We start from the raw sequence: 22,293 nt of genomic DNA, 5'->3' as shown, positions 1-22,293 counted from the left end.
TACTCCCTTATCACTATACACGCATGACTTCCCATCTGTACTGTCTGTTAATCTGTACTGTTTTCTGTTCATTATCCAGTTCTGTAGTCATACACACTGATTACATTGCCCTGCAAATTGGGAATTACTATTTTATGAGGAATGGTATCGAAAACTTTCTAAAAATCAAAATACCTCATATTTTATGTTATGAGTGTGTTGATTACTCAGATATCCAAATGACCTCTAAAACGTTAGCTATGTTAATTCAATATAGCTCTGACCCCAAGCTTCTCTCCCTGTCTGTGTCTCATGGAGAGCAAACTGGGGAATGTGAAAAGACAAATTCCTAATGCAAGAAATTGTATATGGCTAATAAAGTGATCTCTTAATGCCTAAAGTCATGGGACCTGTGGTTTGGCTTTTGCTGCTGTTAGCCAAAACAAATGTTAATCAAAACTAATGATACTGTAGTATTCTTTTGTTTTTAAGCATGAGGTTGTGATTTTTGGTATATCTTTTTTGACACACAATGTTTACAAGCCACACACTATCTCCTATAGCATGAAAAATGTGTGTCTTATACTACTGAACATCATATACCCTTGGTGACAGAAGTGTGAGTTTGCAGACTAGATATAAAAACCAGGAACCTGATATTACCAGCTGATATTATGAATATGTTTGTCCAAACAACTCATGCAACTCATTTAAAAGGCAAAGTTAATTGAGATGCAGAAATGATTGTACATTAAAAACATTTCATGAATTCTGATTAGAAGTATATATTTTAGTATAGTTGTTAAAAAATAAAATTCTAATTAAACCACAACACTTTCATAATTAGAAATCCCTGATATTTATAATGTTTTCATTTTTATGCTGCTTAAATGTTTATTTTTCTGGTTTGGTTACTTCCAGCAATCAAAATCCAGCAGGCAGTAGCCAGACAAAAAATAATGTTAATTATTTCTAAATACAAAGCATGTTCAGTTAGCTGAAAATAATTGTTTAACAGATGTACTTGAATTGTATGCCTGATAAATTGTTACAATTGCATCCATTTCTCATTTTATAAGTGGGCACTGACAAAACAGTACGACTGGTATTGTTTTTCATGTAAATACACAAGTATAATACAATTCCTGATGATTTTGTGAAGGTGGAGGGTGGATAGTTGTTTCACCACTTGTTTCCTACTGGTGAAAAAACAGGTTGCACCAAAAGCTTCAAGTTCTAATGAGAAAGGATTCTTAAACCTATTGCTGAATAAATTCTTTCCATTGTAATGTGCACATCTAGAAGCCCTTTAACCTGTCTACAATCTCTGTTTGCATGTGTTTTCAACATGAAAGGAATCCAGGTTTTTTTACATACAACATTTATGAGGTAAGTGGGATATCACCTGGGACCCCATTCTGTGAAACTGTGCCTGTTTACCAGCCTTAGGTTACCTGTTACAAAATCTTTGTTTACCACAGCAACCACCAAGTTGGAATGACAATACGTGTAGCCTGAATGAATCCACCTCAAACTTTCAAAGCTTCACTATCACGCCAAGGCAATTGTCAAGACAGTGACACTTCAGCATCCTTCGCATGCAAGTGAATCACAGAACTGAAGATACATTTGAATCAAGGAACAGTTCTAACCATATAAAAAATAAGTTCCAAGTACAAACACTGCAGAAAAACATGAGATATGGCATATGTAACTATGAGCTGTATAGTGTGCAGTAAAATGTGTGCTTATGTAGATTAATTTAGTATATTCAGATATAAACAACTGAACAATACATTTGTGACATGTCTTCATATGTCACATTTGTGCTCAGCACATTCTTGTGCAGGTGACACCAGATACACAGCACATAAATTGTTTACTAGAACACTTCCTATTACTGTATGTTATCAGCTTGAGACCACATGATGAATCATTTTCTAAAATCCATTCCAAATGCTTGTCTCATTTTTCTAATTTGTATGGGAGTTAGGAACCCTTTTTTAAACAGTCAAGTAGCACATTTGAGATATTTTATTAATAAAAACAAACAGCCTCAATTACATTTTCTTTTGGAATGAAACATTGCCACACTCTTTCAACAGGACCTGATTAAAAAAAACACTTTCAAAAGTGAGTGGGTATCATTGTTTAAGTGCAAACCAACCATTCCAGCTTATTTTCTCCATGAACTACAGTATAACAACGTAGTGTATGAATACATAAGTCACTGCTGACCGGTGCACTTTCTTACCAGGACACTTGCTGTCAGGTTTAAGAGTACTGTTTCAGCAATACCTTCAGAAATTACATACACCTAAGAGCCATTTAATACTGTAATCTGACTAATTTTAAAAGACTTACAAATACCTGCACAGAAATTGGTTTGCACTGTACATAAAAATGCATAATGTCAGGGGTGACATTTGCTTTACATATAGGATTTTAATACAGTGTAGCATTACACTGATCTTAACTAACCCTATCATTATTTTATCATCAGGGGGTGTAAAGGGGGTGATGCAGAATATCTGAAGCTCCCTGCTGCAAGACAATTCTTTTGCACAGAGCCCTACATTAGCTGTTTATCATTAAACAAGCAATTCAGAATCTGCAAATAGGGGTCAACAGGAGCATCAGGTTGATTATTTGTGGCGTTTACCCACAGGTGAGCGAGGCTGCAGAACATACCCTTGGATGGCGACCACTGCTAAGGCAGGCAGCATATTGGTACTGTATAGCTATCTTTTAAAACCAAAATATGACACTCAAAAAATAAAGAGGTAAGACTTAACAACAATAGATATTATTGTTGTTAAGTCTTTATAAATGATTATAAAGCTTACCTGACATGTACAAGGCGTTATGAAAGGGAATTTAACTCTTTTTTTTATTGGCCAAGAGAAGTGTCTTCATCTGTTTCTAATGGTGGCCACGACTTCAAGAGCAGAACGTGCTTGTGTGTTGAGTTCACAACTCCACTGTCAGTGAGGAAATTGATTTATGTCATATTTCTTATATAAATATATAGTTCACACAATGTTATATCTCCAATATAAAAATATAGTCCACACTATTGTATGTACAGCACAAGTCAATAAAAACAGGCAGGCAATGTGAGAATTCAGCAGGAGCAGCACTGAAAACATCTCACAGACTGAAAACTAAGCAAGAGGAGATTCACCTCCTTTAGAGATTAATAGAGGATATTGAGTATTGTCTCTTTTAGATGCTATTTGTGGGTTTGGTGTTCAGCAGTTGACACTGGCAAGCCTGAGGGTGGTCCCCTTGATGATCAATAGTCAACATGAAAGAACTCTGGAGGTTCTTTAAGCCCACTAAATACCAGAACCAGCTCAGAGTCCCTAACTGCACTGCCTCTAGCAGGCTGGATCAATACTCGAAAGCACAGACACAGGCAGGACTTCCTAGGCAGTTGCAGGGAAGCAGGAAAAGGAATGACTGGGAATGGACTGGTGATGACTGGGAAAGGAGGAATGCCAGATCACCAAGAAGAAACTAAGCAGGTTTTAAATATCCTACAGTCACTACAGCTACAGCTGCACAAGCCCCACAGCTTCACAGTGGGTGGATGTAACAGAGACAGGGGTGGAAAAGGGGTGTGTGTTTTATACAGGTCTTGATTTCTCGCTTCTACAAGTCTGAAATATTTTCATGTTAGTCTTCCAGATCTTAGCTCATTTCCAAGCTCTATTCTTCATTTACATTCCATTTTAATGAAATTTGCTCAGTTTAACGTTGACAGAGTGCTAATTTAACAGCCTACACAAAACGCAAGGTGCATTTTTGTCATATACCACATGAGCTGATGGAGTTGATAAGCTTCCTATTTTTGTTGACTTCCTGACCTTTCATTTTGCTCCTACGTATCCTGCATATACCATCTTACCCTCACCCACCATCTACACTACCTTTCTGTCTGATACTTGGGGAATTTGTCTCTGCAGTTACATTTTAGTGGGAAGAGTGCAAATTAAAACAATTTACTATGCTTCTATAACACTTGACATTCACACATAAAACACACGGTGGTAATGTACAGTAAGTTGACTATTAGTGGTTTATTTAAACTTAAGCAAAATAAATATCTGAGCAACAATGTTTTTCTCCATCAATTTTGTCTTTAGGGCCACACATTTTCCTCTTAAATGCACACACTTTGTCAGAAAAGTTATTTTGTTACTAACCCATTCTTTTCCTAGTAATTTTAAAGACAAATCCCCACTGCTCCCTTTTTCTCCAGGACCAAAATTAGAATGTGTTGTAAAGTTGCTGCTTCAGATGAAACGCTAAACTCACATCCTTATGACTGAACATTAAAAAGCCCATGGCTTTTCAGAAGTGCAGGGGTGTTAACTGCAGTGTTCTGGTTAAATCCCTGTCGCGGCTTGTATGATTTGGTCTTTCTAAAGGTCTAAACCTCTCTACCTGATCTGCTACAGTGTATGGTGGGAATGCCAGGCTAACAACCATCATTCAGGTGGATGCTACACTTCAATAGTAAACCAAGTGGTTCTTTTCATATACAAGGAAGCACATTCAGATTCCTTTGGGATGAGAAGTGCTCCAGTATATAAAAATTCAAAGGATTATTTTCCTGTTAAGGATTAATGTATTAAGTGGTCCCAGAATCCCCTGGTCAATTTAGTACATACAAGCTTCAAAGCCTGCTACTAAATGGACATAAAAATGATGTATTCATAGAGTTTTTAATAAAAAATGTTGAATTTATAATCTTGCTTAATCAGCACAAGGCACAAATGAATATAATACAATAGCATGCTATGAAATCAAACAAATAATATGGATCACAGCCTTTTTATTTCTATTTAATTGTGTCATATTTTCTTTCATTTTTAAAGTGCTGAATAAGTTTCTCAGATAAATTAACAGCTAGAAGCTAAATGAGGTGCGTGAGCCAAATGGCCTCATGCTGGTCGGTATCCTTTCTTGTGCTCTAAACACGCTGCCTGAGCTGCACAGCCCGTCAGATTATAGCTCTAGATCTGTAGATATACTGTATGTACACTTCATTTTATTCTCGTTTAGTACCATGTGAAAGACCAAAATACTACAACATACAGTAAGTTTTTGATGTGAAATAAAAAAGTACAGTTGTTTTCAACAAAATGCTTTTTTTTAAATAAAGTAAAAGTCACAAGAAATTTGACAAAGATTATACACTATTTTATGTTAAGCAATGTATAAAAACATGTATCCTTCCCTTACAGTATGGTGTGACCATGAACCCAGTAAAATATTCAGTAAATCCTGCAACAAATGACCCCTTTTCGGTGTTGATTAATTTGTAATTAAAAATTATATTGTAAATTGTAAAAAAATGTAAATAATACACAAAGCTTGCTCTCTGTTGCTTTTGAGAAATAAGAATATTTATCAAACAAAACCTTTATAGCTATTACAGTAGATCATATTACATTTTTCTTTTCCACATCAGTCTGCTAGTAAAATGGAAAAAAAGGATATTTTGCTTAACTCTATTATCTAATGAAATACAGATTTAAAAAATATTCTGTAAAATGGATACTTATCTGAATGTAGAAACCTAAATAGCTCTATCATCCCATGGTCTCTTCGGTTTCAATTTACTAGACTTTTAGAATTCTTTAGCTTCTAAGAATTGCCCATTTATCATTAAAAAACTCACAAACAAACCTAAATGCAAATACAGTACATTATGCTCAAAGTGAGCACTAATTATCATGATAAAAGGAGAGACATCCACACATAATTTTAGTCAGCAGATCACTGCCGGTTTTTTGTTGGGTTTCCTTTACTCTGTATAACTCCACCACTCAGTGGTAAATATCTTCAGTGAGACTGGTCTTTCATCAGCAATCCTGACTGCCACCTTTTGATTCAGATGCAAAACTAAGTAATTTCACTCAACTTAGTGACAGAGTGACTGATGTTCTGCTGAAATGAATGAGTACACATTTAGCAAAAGCACTGTTGTATCGAAAGTGAAGAGTTAAGTTCCAAAGGTCTCTACACTTATTTCATTTAGCGCACGTTTCAATCTACTTTGTGAAATCTGTGTTGGAAAAACTTGACTAGAGCTCTATTTGATGGAAAATATGTTTAATGGCATTGATTCTATGCCTCTAGTAATTAAAATGTACTTAAGGCTTCAATCACACTAAAAGCCCCTAATAGACTTCACACATGCATGTACAAAATTGTCCTCTTCAAAAATAAATCATGGACTAAATCCGACAATATTCTGCTGTGCAACAGTCAGGTGTAATGGATGTAATTAAATATTTTGAAAATAAATATCAAACACAGAAAACGTGAGCTGAAATACAGATCCATGAAATACACAATCTACGAAGTCCTGAAGCATAGACCTGATCAGCCTCTGAAGAGATTGCTGTGGGATGTTCTGCCACTCTTCCTGTGCGATATCACCACCTGGTTACTATTTTAACCAACTGTTACTATTGTTCACCATTGGTGACCTTAACTTTTGTGTCATTGTGATTCTAGCACTGTATGATCTTGCACTGACCTACTAGAAAATCAAACGTTCCAGACTGGCTTTCAGGAATGGACAACATGTTGTATCAAGAACCTGCATTGCTGAGCAGTAAGGTTGCCCTCAAAATGCGCCAAAAGAATTTTGCATTCGTGGGGATACCTCCCTGGATCATCAACTTTCCACTGTCCTACTGGCGACATTAAGAACACACTATCTAGAACAATACCCATAACAACATCTTTCCACATCTTGTCTTCCATCAGGACTGTCAAGACTGTATTTATCTGTGAATAGAATGTAAAGGAATCCTCTCTGGACATCAGAAGATGGATGTTGCATCTATAAGACCCCCCGAGATCATTTTCATGCCGACGGTGAGCTGTAGACGTTTTGCTGACGCCTAGGTTATTTCTTTCTGGAATTTCTCTTGCTGCAGCACGACAGACTAAAAACAATTATGCAGATGAATCAGACAGATGTAATGGTCTTAGACCAGTGTAGTGACATCTGTCTTCTAGGAAGAGGTCTGTAACTCACAAAGCCAGTTCCCTGTTTCTCTGGCCTTATCTTATGGTTAATGTAGCAATTCATCTCATTCTTCAGGCTACTTCTCTCAGAGGCAAGCTGTTTTCAATCACTAAGATAGCTACCGAGTGATCATTGTTGCTGTAGTGGAGCACGTCTGTACCTTTCACTGTTGTTGAGTTTATCAATATAATCTTTTCTTCAATCTGTTCATAAAGATTCTAAATCAGCTCATTTAGACAGTTTTATCTCAACTCAATTAGCTCATGGCATCTTTATGAAATCACATGGCTTGAGTTCAGCTTTTATTATCCCAAGGAACAATACCATTCAAACAATCAACAAAACTACCAGCTCACTACTTAAGTGTGAATAACATTATATACTGTACGCCCATTGAGCTTTTATTTAAAACTTGATGATGTAAAACAAAGTTTTGCATTTTGATCATGTATCAGTGTAAGTTAAGAGTCAATGATGAAGAATACTGTTTTTTATTAACAGCCATCTGCTCTTACACATTATATTCATTACAAAATGCATTGCAATATAGAGTTTGGCATCAAGTTAATTTAATAACTTAGTCTCCTTCAAATGCAATGTTTTGCATGGTTTTGAATAGATGTGGTAGCTTTTCACGTGATTTTTCAATAGATGCTTCAGGCAAATCTAAGAATAGACTCCACTGCAAGAAATGTTTTTATGAACCCAAACCAATTGCTATCGTATAAGAAAAAGGTTAGCTTGGGATTGTTGCAGGGGAACACTTCAGTTTCTTCAAGATCAAAAAGCACTATAGTAAGAGGTTTTTTATTTGTCTGCTTTCAAAAACCTTAAGACATTCCGCCTTGGGCATTGCAGAGATTCCAACAAAAAGAACACATCTAAGTAACCATCATCTAACATCTACTGTAGATAGACTTACGAAAACTCTGAATTATGTTAAAACAATGAAAAAAACTCAAACCAAAAATTGCAGCAGCTAAAAGAAGCTTCATCAACCCTTTTCTGGCATTTTTTGTGTATATGCATTTGAAAAACCTCCTGTTTTATTCTGATAAGAATTATTTTTATTTAATTATGCAAAACGAGGTCATGCTTCGGTGATGGCAATTAATATGAAACAGCTATTAAGTAGCGAGTTTGCCAGGCTTTTATGTCAATGCCAAGTTGTGACTAAATGTTATCAGAGAAACAGTTGGATTTATTTAATTCTTTAATTAAAATGTCTCAGCAATTCAAACTTTGGTCTAAGAAATTTGACCAGTTTTCTTTCCAGTCATTTTTTTCTGTTTTAGTCTGTTCAATCTCATGTGGAAATTGACAAGAACCACTTACCCGATGTATGATGCAATTACTGTTGGCATTAAATGTGAATTTTTTCAGTTACTATCGTTTTTGCCAAGAAAGCCGCATGTAGTGCTCAGGAACTGAGAAATGCCCGATCTGTGATCATCCCTAAGTGGCAATAAATGAATTTGATATGTGATCCAAGAGGAAGTTAAGAACACACCTGCTGTTTCTTAGTCACCACTTCTGCAAGGCTGTAAAATTGAGGTCAGTGCTCCTTCCAAGCCAAGAGGAAACAGGCAGCATCACAAAGGAGGAAATGCAAACTGTTATGGAATCTTGTGCTTAATGTGCTCAGCTGTCAGAATTATTCCCAAACGTACTTGTGTTTGTGTTTTACTCTAGACCGATTTAGGAAAGTACATGGGAGTTTATAATTTTGGAAACAGGAAAAAAAGTGCATCACTACATCTTTTAAATGTTTATCACTAAGAATTGCCAAATTTGTACAAAACTAGTACAGAAATACTTCTACAAAAACCTTTTTAAAACCAATCACTTTTGAAGAATCAACACAGATCATGGAGTTTGGTGATTATTAATCTACTGAACATTGACACTTAAGATGATCTTGAATTATTTTTTACAAAACATTTTCATGCTACACAAGATGGTCCTAGTAAATGGTAGCTTCTGGAAGTTATGGCCACACACATCGGTCAGAATTCACCACAGAATTAAAAAAGGTGGTGGGAAAATTCTTAAGAATGAATCATTCTTAATAAGAAGCCAGCTATGATGCTATACCAGTTTCCTTTTCCCAGAAGTCAAGCATTATTATTTACTGTATGTTAGTCTTATGGGAGTTCACAAGACTTAAGAAAGGCCAGTCTCTCCGCACGATGACCAAAACTCAGAATATGTGAAGATATGTTGTACTATATTTTTTTCCTGTACAGTACAAAAAAAGTACTTCTGATTTTTTTCAATTTCCATAAATTAAGAAGGATGTTCATCACACAGGAAGCTGCTAGAATATAAAAAAGATAGGTTTATCAACAACCCAAACACTATTGGCCTTTCACTGCTATAATCAATGACCAGACAACAGAGAATTATAATGACCATTTCTCTGCTACTTTTTCACATCTTGCACATTCTGTGATCAGCGTTGTACACATGCTCCATGCCTGCAAGATTTCACTCAGTGCAAATGTTTGAAAGAGTTGCGTAATGAACTCGTTGACCAGTTGCTTTGACAACTAATTTAAACCAACATTAACAATGAATAAGGTGCTGTCACTCCTGTCTTTTCAACTGGTACTTACAATCTGCACTAAAAGCTCTCAGAATAAAGTCTTTATCAAGCTTTTACTTTAGCTGGAACCGAGGAATATTTCATCTGTTTGAAATGATTCAATTACTTGAATGGGGGAATTTTTATCCACTTAATGAGTTTCCCCCTACTTTGCTATTTATACCATATTTAAATGCATAATTAACTGCTTTCACCTGTCAGTCTGTCAGCTACCTATTTTACCACAGTACATAACATGTTTGTCCTGATGCTCACAAATGGTTTGTGGTTAATGGAAGCTTGATTCACTAACTAGCACATTTTGCTGTTATTTATTCCCTGATCTTCAATATATGATTTTCACCTCTCTTATCAGTCTCTTTCACAGCAGAAGAGACATTTGGAAGATATTTGGCAAACATGACCGTCCTTTTTTCACCATATGGAGAAAACAAAGAATAGTACAGGTGTTGGACATAATTAACAAATTAGTGCATTAAATGGCAATGATTTTGAGTAAATTTTGTTTCAAATTTTATTTTAAAGTAAAGTAAAGCAGAGAAAGGTTTGCCATAACAAGATATCTGTTACACCACTGCACATTTTGGAATTAAACTGACAAAAACCTATAACTACCTAGCGTCTCTTTCTAATTTAACACAGTTACCACTTGAGACCACATTAAATTTCTATGCTCATTCTGACCTCTGTTAACAGGATGTGTATTCCAAATCTGCATTATGGTAGCAGCAAAATATAATTATCTGGAAATGCAAGAGTAGCATGTCAATTAAGTGTTTTTTCAGTCAATTGATTGTAACCTTTTCACTTTACAAACTTTTTAAAGAATCTACTGTATGAACATGGCGGATAGGATGAGAAGAAAATGAAACCATATGTCCCTCTTCACTGGAATTCACATTTTTAAATCTTTGGAACTAGATGTACAGTATGCTTAGGTATATGATGTTTATGAAAACACCACTTTGAAAAACACTGGCAAAGACCTTATATTATGGTATGCGATAGTTTCCCATTAATTACTTTAGAAAATACCAATGTATTTTTGCCATGTCCATTTATCCCTTTTCTAACTGCTTCATTCAATTCAAGGTCACAGTGTTTTTGATACAGTGTAAATTAATTTCACTTATGTTTCTGTATAGATTTTATTCTTTAATTAACATAAACTGAAAAACAAGATGATAGCTCTGGAAAACCAGACACTCCCCTCTTTGCTGAACCAGACTGTATTCAAGCTCACAGTAAAATGCAGTACTCAAAATTTTGTCTTCTTCTCAAACTTCTTTTCTGCTGAGAGAATTAAGCTGGGTCTCTGAGTACTGAAGCACTTCACCACTAAGAGGTTACAACCACAAAATACCGCAATAATTCTATTTTTTTCCTTGAGAATTATGATATACTTTTGCTTAAAGGCCCCCTAGGCTGTCCACTCGTCCTCAAAAGCTCAGAGGTGCAGACATAAAAGGGTCATGCTTTAATGCTGGATCAGAAAAAAATAAAATAATCCCATATCCATGCTTTTATCAAGCCCTGCCAGCCACCATCTACCATTTGGATGTTCTAATTTAAGCAGACATTTGTTTCCTGGCTGCAGTCAGCTGCGCATTCATATGCTGCAGACGCATCCTTTACATAAAAAGCAGTTTGGCCTTTTTCTTTGACTATCTGTAAAAGATACAGAGAGGCTACTAAAGAATGAATCAAACAAACTAATAATGAGTGGAAGAATAAATTCCATTTGGAGGCTGATTGGTAATAGAGATCTTGCTTATTGCAAGATCTCGGCAGGTCTTCTCCCGTTTGAGCCCTGTATTTCCCAAGGGATTTTTAGATGGTATGAATTCTTGTTAAGATGCTACATTTCTAATGCAAAGTGATAGGTAAGACGTTAGGTATATCCTTTACTGTATGCATGTCATGGTAACTAATTAATTTTATCATTTAATTCCTTGCCACTCCACATAATGATATGCTAATGCGTGTTGCTCTTCATCATACACAATATAAGTATTTTATTGCTAATATGAGTGAAAAGTACTTAGTTTATCAGCCTATTACTAGATGAAGTAATGGAGAATTGCTTATCAAATGAAGCACTCGGTGTAGAAAGTAAGAAGGCATAGCTAATGTAGGAAGTATTCACGTCTAAAAAAAAAAACACTCACCTTTGTCACCCATAAAGCATTTTAGCTAATTGACAGCAGAGATTTTTGAATCAGTCTTAGTCAAAGTGTATGTGCTGGTAATAGAGATTTATGATAAAACCCAGTAGTTTTGTCTTTGGAAGGATTAAAAACCATTGCTGTGTTAAAAGGTTCAAATTTCTTCTTTTTGGCAGCATGGCAATCATTATAATTAGTAGTATTAAGTATTTATTTGGTTAGCAGAGACCATCCAGGGTAGCAGGCAGTTATGTATTAGAAATTAACTTGTGTTTGGACAACTCACACTGTATATAAAATGTCAGGAACAATCATTAATGTGTAGCAAGCTAACAAAACAAAAAACGAGGTCAGCACAAGCTGGGAGAGCAGCAGATGAGCTGGACTGGATGGCTAGTTTCAGCAGGAAGCCTGGGGGCTACAATAACCTAGGTGGCACAGCAGCAGGGCTCGAACCTGCATGCGTGTGGAGTAGCTGGGAAGAAAGCAGCAGAGGGAGAGGACAGTGCAGGGCAGGAACCGTGCTTTGAGGAGCTCAGATCGAGGAAGAGGAGGAGAGGCTGGCAGGGTGAAAAGATACAGACATAGAGAAGGCCATGGAGGAAAAAGGGAGGAAAAGAAGACCAGAATTTGAGAGCAGAGATGGTGGGAGTGTGTCCAGGAGAGATGACTGTGAGGAGAACTGAGTATCAAAGGGGGAACAAGATGTTAGGAGAGCTGTCAGCATGAGATAGGAAAGCCATGGCAAGACATAAGCGTGCAGAGTGGTTGCATCTGATTTGTTCACTTGTTCTTATTTCTTCCAGTTCAAGTAAAGGAACATGCTTTTTCCTCCATGTGCATCAGAAAAACAAATGATACATAAAAAATAACTTCATAATTGAATGGTCAGGTAAGAGCATTACTATTCTCTATGTGCTGCACACCTTAAAAAAATGTCTTTTTCCTTTGGTCAAATTCACATTTTGGAATTTGGTTAATGCCTCAACTTGGACTTGACAACTATACTTAAGCCTTGAACCCCAGGTACTGTAGACCTGCGAGAGACTATACACAAACTGTCACTGAGAATACCTTGTACCCCAGGCAGCCAGCCAGCTGTGGGCCACAGCTGTGCTGTGAGCTGTCAATGCCACTCCTGCACAGTCAGATTCATCCCACACAACGCCTGTGGAACACTGCCATTTCCAGATGAGTCTTTTGACACAGGGGTGGTAAAATCCCCAAAAAACCTCCAATCTACAGTATTCCACTGTGGGATGTTGGAACAATCACTCTTCGTCTAAGGAGGAGGATTTGCCCTATGCCAGCACATTTACTGTACATACTTTCTGAGGTATTCAGGCACCACTTATTTGCAGTACTGAAACTCATTTAATCAGAAACTTATACAGTATCACAATGTTGGTATAAATGTACTGTACAAGACAACACAAAACAAACAGTATATAAATGGCTGTACGTATTCCAAACTGTATGTCATTGCTTCCAAAATTGTGCTAATCTAAGAAACTACAAGATCATAGTGGTATTTTTTGTGTTTGAAATTCCAATTTAATTTAGCCTTTGGCGTCAATTGTGAATATCTGCTGTATATGCCCTGGGTTCTTAGAGAAATTGGAAGCATTAGTATGCAATACATTTTAATCTGCTTTTGGCTTTAAATTAGGACTTTATGAGTCAGAGGTCAAGTAGAGAAGATAATGGGAAGGCCTTCAGAAAAGACAGTATGTTTCATCTGATCATTTTCGAGAACAAGTATGATGTAATTCATTTCAATTACTTTTTTAAATAACCAACATGCCAAGAATTCAATATTTTGAAGTTCTTTAAAAACATTTTTGAAAAACCATCCATTAGACTGTTTAAATATCAACAATTATTTGGTACAGAAAAACTGCTCATATACAAAAGAAACTATAGCCATATAAAGAACAATTAAATGTAGTATTTAAAGTTCTAAAAAGATGAAATTCCTTGCATTCACAGACTGACCTCTCTTAGAAAATGCTTCTTTCATTATTAATAACCTTCAAAAGCGTTATAGAATATAAGAAGTGTGACAAGTTGACTTTGCCCTTTTGAAAATGCAAAAGTTGAATGCAGACATACAGTATACGCAGAGAAAAGGGCATCTTCTATCTACTATGAATAATAATTACAATAATTACATTGGCGTACCATAGATTTAAAAGATCCCCTTATATGATAAAAAGAAAAATATACATTAAATATAAGAATGCATCTTATATTAGAAAAGAAATATAATTAATCAAAACAGCTTAATGTTTTAGAACAACAAAAAACAAAATTTTAAATGTAGTATTTTAAGGCAAATAAAATATCTTCTATTAATGGAACATTAAAGGTTTATTCCATGCTGAAAAGAGAAAATGTTGTGTTTCTTTTTTTTCTTTTCAGCATGGAATAAACCTTTACATGTTCCTTTGCAGCCTACACATGCTGACGCAGCTCCCTATTTGAATTATCTTCTATTAATGTCACATGAAGGTATAAAAATTGTCCAATGTAAATGTAATGATGTATTTCCCTTGATAAAGTGAACTGCACCTTTCTCAGATTAAAAATGTAAATTGCCATCCTTCTTAACCAGCAGTTAAACATCCAAATCCAAAGCTTTTCCCCACTCTGGGGGCTGGCACAGTGGGCCTCTGACAGTTTGGAAGAGACCAGCTTAGACTGAATTGGTGTCTGTATTCTGGAAAAGTATATAAATCCTTTCCAAATAACCTTTTTTGTATTGTCAATACTTAGAAACATAAACCTTCAACGAAAAAGAAAAAGAAATAATGAGACTATCAGTAAATATATTAGGCTTTTCGCTGCTTCCATTGATAAAGGTGAAACCACCTGAAAATTAGAAACATAATTGCCAAGGTGTTCTTTGTAAATAGATTGAGCAGCAGGTTGTAATACTCATTTACAGTGTTTCTTAAGTGCTGTCTTGACTCCTTCATCTCATATAAATTCAGTTTAAATTACACCATGTTAACAGCTCTGGAAATCATTTAATATTGAGTATAAAAACAAGGCTCAGCCGTCTTTGTCCAGACTCCAGTCCTTCATCCTCTGTTTTACAGGTCCTTTAATGCTAATTATCTTGACTGCTCTATAAACTGCAGCTAATATGTTTATGTGCCAGTGGAAAATATTAACACAAAACAGAAAAAGGAGTCATTCATCAAAAACAACCAACCTCTTCTCTAAAACTCAGGTAATGAAACATGTTTTTTCTCCCTAAGAACATGCAAACACTGGTCATTTACATAAGGTGTAATATCTAAGTGATCCCTGCACAGTTGTATAAATGTACTGTAGTTACTGCATTTCAGTACTGTTATCTGTGTAGGTGGGGGTGTGGGTGATAATTTGGATTACTGTGCTCCTGGTAATAGTGAGTCATGACTAACATAAAAGAAAAATAAAGTTTCTTCGTTTTTTTGTCATCAAATGTACGTTTTTTTATGTATTAAGAGTAACCTTCTGGTGTTTGTGACTTGTCCTTTAAGTCACATATCACTTTTGGATTTGCCATCCTGGTGTTATACTGTAAATTTAACAAGCAATATAGTAATACTGAGATACAGTCACATACTGGAACACAATTGCTTTATCAACACTTCAACATTAACCAGCAAAGCCATTTCTGGAGGAAGTAAACACTTCTGTAGAAGAGCAACTGGTAGATTCTCAATAAACTCAGATTAAATGAAGTCAAAAACCAAAGACAGTGTAAGCTTTGTGCCTTAACCTTAAAATAAAACTACACATTTTTCAGGTAAGAAAACCAATCTGAGGACTAAGGTAAACCAAGCATGCTTGTACAAAACTGCTAGCTAAATGGAGAACCTCCTCTGCAAATGGAATCTTTAGTGTCCCTCTGAGATGCCATGTACTACAGTATGTCCCTGAATAATCTGCTGTGTTTGGCATCAGTTCAGAGCAACTGTAAGCCATGAAAAATGAAAGTCAAGTGCAGCATCAAACAGCCAGTCCCACAGAAATCACTGGAACCAATAGCTCCACAACAAAGGCTTTGAAAATCTGCACTCCTGTTTCCACTACACTGTGGTGCACACGCCTCAAAATGCACAGTACTTCTGAGGTAAGAAGAAATGGCAGCATACACCCATCAGTGCACAGAAAGAACACTGGTTTTCAAGGAAAACATCCTGGCATCTGTCTAGGTACTGTAAAACCGTGATCCCGCTAAATACAAAAAGAAACTTGGGAAACCTACCTTAGATGAAGAACAAAGAAAAAAATGTTTCCCTTGCTTTTTTTTCTTGATGTTGGCAAGGGCAGAATCAGAAACACGCTCAGTTTTTCTCCTCTTCCCCTTTCACAGCCTTCTGAAACAAACCAAGACACAGAGTCACAGGCGAAATGCACAAGACCTCATGTTAAACAAAATTTTCGATAAGTGATGGGAGGTGAAGAAAACGTTTTAAACACTGAAATCTAAATTTTATTTATCTTCACTCCACATTTTTTAACACAGATCCTTATAATCCCAGAGTATGTGGCTTTTTGTCTGATTTTTATGGACATTAAAGAAAATGCCACATTGTCTTCAACCAGATATGAAGAACCACCGAGTGACAGAGTTACATTATGTCCTGCTGAACACAGTGAAGACACTTGGGACTCATTGTTTGCAAGTGCTTCACTGACATTATACAGTTATGGCTTGCTCACCAGCTGCGAAAAGCTCTATTATACTAATGGACACTTCCAAACATGTTTTGATGACAAGCCTAGAAAGGGATAATGTAACTTTAAGCTTATTTGAAGAGATTTTAAATCCAAACTCTTTTCATGTATACCACATCCATCCAGGCTTTTTTTGTGCTGTACTGTAGGTTTTCCACTCATTCCTCTTGGCCAGTTGCAAGAAAAATATTTCAGAGATCACAGTAGTTTATAATGTAATACTGTAGCCAGCTAAATTACACTGTACAAATATTGCAGAACGTAGTTACTACAGCTGCACTGCAGATACTGGTTGCACATTTTTCAATGTCTTTGGACAGCTGAATGATTAATAGAAAACACATCGGCACTACGAACTGTTCTATATGGGATGACATCGGCAGTGATGTTCCACAGTTCAAAACGTCTACTTGCGCTCAACCAAAAAAGCGCATTTCTTCAAAACAGTGCAGCATTAAACAATCAGTCCCATACAGGCCTGAATATGCATCATGCTTCTGCTGTAAGGAAGAAATGGCAATATACAGTACATTCATCAGTGCACAGAAAGAACAAATCAAATCTGATGTGGTACTGACCCATTCAATGCCATTTAACTTTTTTTGGCTAATGCTTTTGTCAAAATAATTTAATAATAATTCCTTACACTTATATAGTACTTTTCTGGACACTCCACTCAAAGCACTGTACAGGTAATGAGGATCCCCACCACCACCACCAGTGTGTAGCCCCACCTGGATGATGCACCAGTACACTCCCTACTCACCAGCTCTCAGTGCAGAGGAGAGCAGAGTGATGAAGTCAGTTCAGAGATGAGGTTATTAGGAGGCCACGATTGGTAAAGGCCAGGGGGAAATTTGGCCTTTTGGCCCCAGGACACCGGGGTTACACCCCTACTCTTTTCGAGAAACGCCCTGATTTTTAATGACCACAGAGTCAGGACCTTGATTTTATATCTCCTCTGAACTACAGCGCCTTTTTACAGTATAGTGTCCCCATCGCTATACTGGGGCATTTGGACCCACACAAACCGCAGGATGAGCGCCCCCTACTGGCCCCACTAACACCTCTTCCAGCCTTAGCTTTCCCAGGAGTCTCCCCTCCAGGTACAGACCAGTCTCACACATGCTGAGCTCCAGTGGGCTGTCAGCTGTGAGCTGCAGGGTGATACAGCTGCTGGCTATTTCCACAAGTGTCATATATATATATACACACACAACATCTGATTTGTGTCCATTTAAACTACAGGTTCTTTTAACTACGCAATCTGAACTGGATCTGACCCAAAACAGAGATCTAACCACTCCTCCACACTACTTCCTTTAAAGGAGAGACCAATTCTTCAAATCAGAAAACTGCACAAGCTACTCATGAATACATCTTATCAAGTTGAGTTTAATGCAAAAATCAGATTACTGTAACCATATCTGTAGAAAATGTTAAAACACACCAAGACCACACGCAAAGTAAATAAAATTCAGATAACGGATTTGAGGTGAATTCTTGTGGTCAGGGTCATTGACTCAAATCCTGGCTGGGAACACTGCTGTTGTACCGTTGAGCAAAGTAAAAAAAATACATGTTAAGTTGTTTTGAAAAAAGTGTTGACCTAATAAATTAATAAAACACCAAACTGAGATCACTGACTTACTGTTTAGTTTCTTATATACTGTAAAGCCACCTTCAGATATAAAAAGATTTTATTGCATAGAGGCAAACAAAGAACACAAACTCATTTCATGCATGAAGTGTTCTCATACTGCTGGCCATACACAGCTGGCAGCTTTTGTTTGATTTGTTGAAGACAACTATGTGAAGCAACATCTAATAGAATAACAACAAACTTCAAAAGACATCCTGACACATTGCTGAGAAATATTTTGATTCCCAGACAAGGATAGGAAAATTCGGTATGTTTTTTTAATTTACTTATATTTTTAATCTTACACCAACCCAATTTTGGAAACACTAATTGCTTCTTTATGTCTCTGCTCACAGCAATAACTTGTGTACAGCATGTGGAGAAAGAGGAAGGGTGGATAAGCTCCCCTGTTCTGCTTTTCTTTCTTTTGAGATGCTGTATCTCCACCGTGCCTGACAGGAGAGCTCGTATTGCCTGGAGGAGAGGTACAGCACATATCTTCCTGCCGCTGCAAGCTTGCTGAAACTCAGGAAGCTACAGGAGGTGCTGTTTTGACAACATCCAAGAGACTCCTAGCCTACTAATCCCAAAGCTGGTAGAATCCTGGTCATACAGTACCCAGCTAGTGATATTACCCTGGAGTTCGGATCCTAGAGCTCAACCTGTCTTCTAGATGAGTGCCTTTCCTAAGTCTGACACATTTGAAACCTCCTGTTTATTATCTTTCAATTCTGAATCAGAACTTACAATAAAACTTGTTCAAGAGTCTGCCATGGCAGATTCACAATACTGCCATTGATGCTTCTTGCAATGTTACATCAAAACGGAGTGCATGTTTTGATTGAGGCAGCTCTACTCATATTTAGTTAATAATCCTTCCATTGTAGAACTATAGTTCAACAAGTCTAATTACAATCACTAAATTGCAAATTCGGCCAAAAAAAAAATGTTTTTGTTTTGACTCCCTTCAAAGAAGAAAAATGCAGGGCTCTTAAAAGAAGTAGCAGTGCTTTATTTATGTTATCACCACAAACATCTCGCTGTAAAGTACAACTTAATAAATTTACTAAGATACAAAGTGCTTTAGAAAAGTGACTGTGATGTGAACATACTATATACAGCGCAATGAAAAATGAAACAGCCCTGAAAAAGCAGTGCATTTAAACTCTACAAATGTAAGGACCAAGCATTCAGAGAAATGTCTCCTTGCACTTAATGCTTTTCACTGATTTTAATGGCCTATTTTAGAAAATTCCATAGATATTTCTACTGTTTTACCTGACCGTAGCTATGCACATTAATAGTTCATAAGTTAAAATGTGTTTTTTTTCTGAATCATAAAAAACCTTTTTTCCTTCTTCACCAAAGTGGTCACATGATGCTCCGAAAGGTACCTCTCACAAGTTTAAAGCTTATGTCTGCACTCCAGAGGTTTCAAGAGACACACACTAGCAATAACTGTCATTGCTCCACAGATGGCAAGGGCCATACCATCCACAACAAGCTTATCTTAAATTAAAAGAGGACCTGGGATTGATGGAGAACATACTGTACAAGCTTAATATTAAAGCTTTCAGTAGGAGCTCTCTCACTAATACACTGAGAATAATCAATAACTTGTGATCCATTTTAAAGATACAACAGTATGGGCATTCTGTGAGCGCTTTATGGGCTGTTGCAACTCTGAGCTTTCAGTGGTTACAAAAGATGTTATTATTTATAACAGACAAAGAAAGAAGTTAGAAAGGTTAGCAGGTATTGTGTTTTGCTGAATGGTAATGGTAATGTTTTTTCGTCTTTTGGATGAAGACAGACAAAGACTTTTTTTTTTATAAATGCCAGACTTAAAAATCAAAGGGTAGCTGGAAAAAAAAAGATTAATATAGCAGGCAAAGGTGAGGTGAATATAAAAGGTATGCGTAAAAGGTTTAACTGTCCAATAAAGTCAAAACAAATTAGAGTCCGTTGAAATGTCAATGAGTTCAAGTCCCATCTTTCTGTCTTCTGAAAGGGGTGCACACATTGGAGTCTAGACCACTATATACAGTATATATACTGTTTTATGTCAAATGGGTAAAGTAATTACTACAAGCATTCAAAAACAGAAGACATTCTCAGAAAAGCAACACCACTGATTCCTGCAAATAAAAAACTGAATGATGAGGACATTTTAAAGAAAACCAAAAGCTAGTGTCACAGAGTGAAAAACCCATCACCCAACAACAGTATGCTGACTTTCCATAGAAATATAGCCAGTGTCTCCAGAAGGGTGGCGCATCCGTCGTCCCTGTTCCCACACAGTGGGATTGTAAGACTCTTCTACCTGGGCCTCAGACTGAGAGAGGGCACTAGAACTGGGCACAAATCCGTTTCGGCTCTGGAGTCTTCTTCCGATGTCAGAAAATTACCAAAATATTGGGTCTCTTTTCTATTCCTTTCAGTGTGGAATAAACCTTTACCTGTTCCCTTCCAGCCTTCTTCTTCAAATACACAATTCACTGTGAAACCTAGTCACCTACTGTACAGCCATGGATCTGTGAGCACCGAGCAGTTAACTCTTCCTACGCCCAAGTCATCGGAGGGACACTTCCCACGCCACACAAGAGGGTCCTGAGCCCTAGTTAGGGGGTCTTCAAAAACCCCAGTCATGACAACTCACAAGCACACAGAGAGAGAAGAAACAGGTTTGCACCACAGCACACATGAGAGGACATAAACGCCAGATAATCTACAAACAGTAGTTTATATTTAAATATATCTACTTGTAATTATAAATAAAACAAATAGGATGCCAGTTATTTCAGTGGAATAGTACAGCGATATCCAATATTTATGCAAAATGGACTGGGAAGAAAATAATGGACAGTGGATTCTTTTTTTACTATTGGTAAATTAACTTACTTCTGACATGTTTCTTACTGAAATAAGAGGAAATCTGATGAAAGCATCAGAATAATTACAGCTTCCTAATTCTTTTTGCAACTGTGAACTGCTGCTATCAGTTCACAGCTCAGGGATCAGGGGTGTATCAGGGATCTGCTGTGTACACCATAAGCACAGTGCCGAACCACCTAGGGTTTGAGAAAATACAAACATTTATGTACTGTAAATACATTTCTAGCAGGAAAATAATAATTAATAATCATTCCTTATATAGTGCTTTTCTGGACAATCCACTGAAAGCACTTTACAGGTAATGGGGATCCGCTCCACCACCAATGTACAGCCTCACCTGGATGATACACCAGTGCACTCACCACATAGCAGCTCTCAGTGGGGAGGGGAGCAGAGTGATGAAGCCAGTTCAACAATGGGGATTATTAGGAGGCCATGATTGGTAAAGGCCAATGGGAAATTTGGCCAGGATACCAGGGTAACACCCCTACTTTTCTCAAGGCATATATAATATTAGTTTCTTTTGGCTGAGTTCCTTTGTCTTAACAGTTCCACGTGGATGGCAGTGGTCTGTTATCAAATTGCCAGGGCCTCAGAGAGCAAGTCCAGAATGCAGTTTGACAGGTTACATCATAAGATAAAATCAGATCACTTTATTACCCACATACAATTTCCTTCATTAGGAATTCATCTTTTCACATACCCCAGATTGCTCTCCATGAGACACAGGCACACAGACAGGGAGAGAAGCTGGGGGTCAGAGCGCAGGGTCAGCCATTGTACAGCGCCCCTGGAACAGTTTGGGTTAAGGGCCTTTCTCATTCCTCATTGGTGGACTTTCCAATCCTGTAAGTGGATTTATGACTGGTGAAACCTAGTCAGGGTGCAAGTCAAGACGTGCATTCCTCTTTTAACTGCAGACTGAGAAGTGCTGATTTGGGGCATTATATCCCTGGTTGCATCCAAATGCATCCAATTTAGGGTGGCCTGCTTAATGTGGTGTTAGAATGCACAGATATCCCAGTTATCAGAAACATTCTTAAGTAGCTGGCTCATGGGGTTTGACCAGTTCCTGTGTTTATTTCCAAGAGAAAAGTGAAAATTCTCAATTAATTCTACGCCTAACCATAGACTTGCTGCTATGGTAATCAAACACTCAAATCTGACACAACCTTTAAAACATCTAGCTAAATACAGCTTCTCTGCATTCAAAACATAGTAA

General features: G+C 37.0%; 1 protein-coding gene across 5 annotated transcripts in view; it reads right to left on the bottom strand.

The window, feature by feature from the left end:
* Positions 1 to 22,293, bottom strand: part of fibcd1b (fibrinogen C domain containing 1b) — a 231,184-nt gene that overhangs the window by 114,728 nt on the left and 94,163 nt on the right. For all 5 annotated transcript variants that reach the window (XM_088615308.1, XM_088615307.1, XM_088615311.1 and 2 more), the window contains one exon: positions 16,062 to 16,173. The gene's annotated coding sequence lies outside the window, so the exon portion shown is untranslated. The remainder of the gene's footprint in view (positions 1 to 16,061; positions 16,174 to 22,293) is intronic.

The sequence above is a fragment of the Lepisosteus platostomus genome, chromosome 21, assembly GCF_059453375.1.
Source record: "Lepisosteus platostomus isolate fLepPlt1 chromosome 21, fLepPlt1.hap1, whole genome shotgun sequence".
Taxonomy (NCBI): domain Eukaryota; kingdom Metazoa; phylum Chordata; class Actinopteri; order Semionotiformes; family Lepisosteidae; genus Lepisosteus; species Lepisosteus platostomus.
This window is presented reverse-complemented; position numbering and strand designations above follow the sequence as displayed.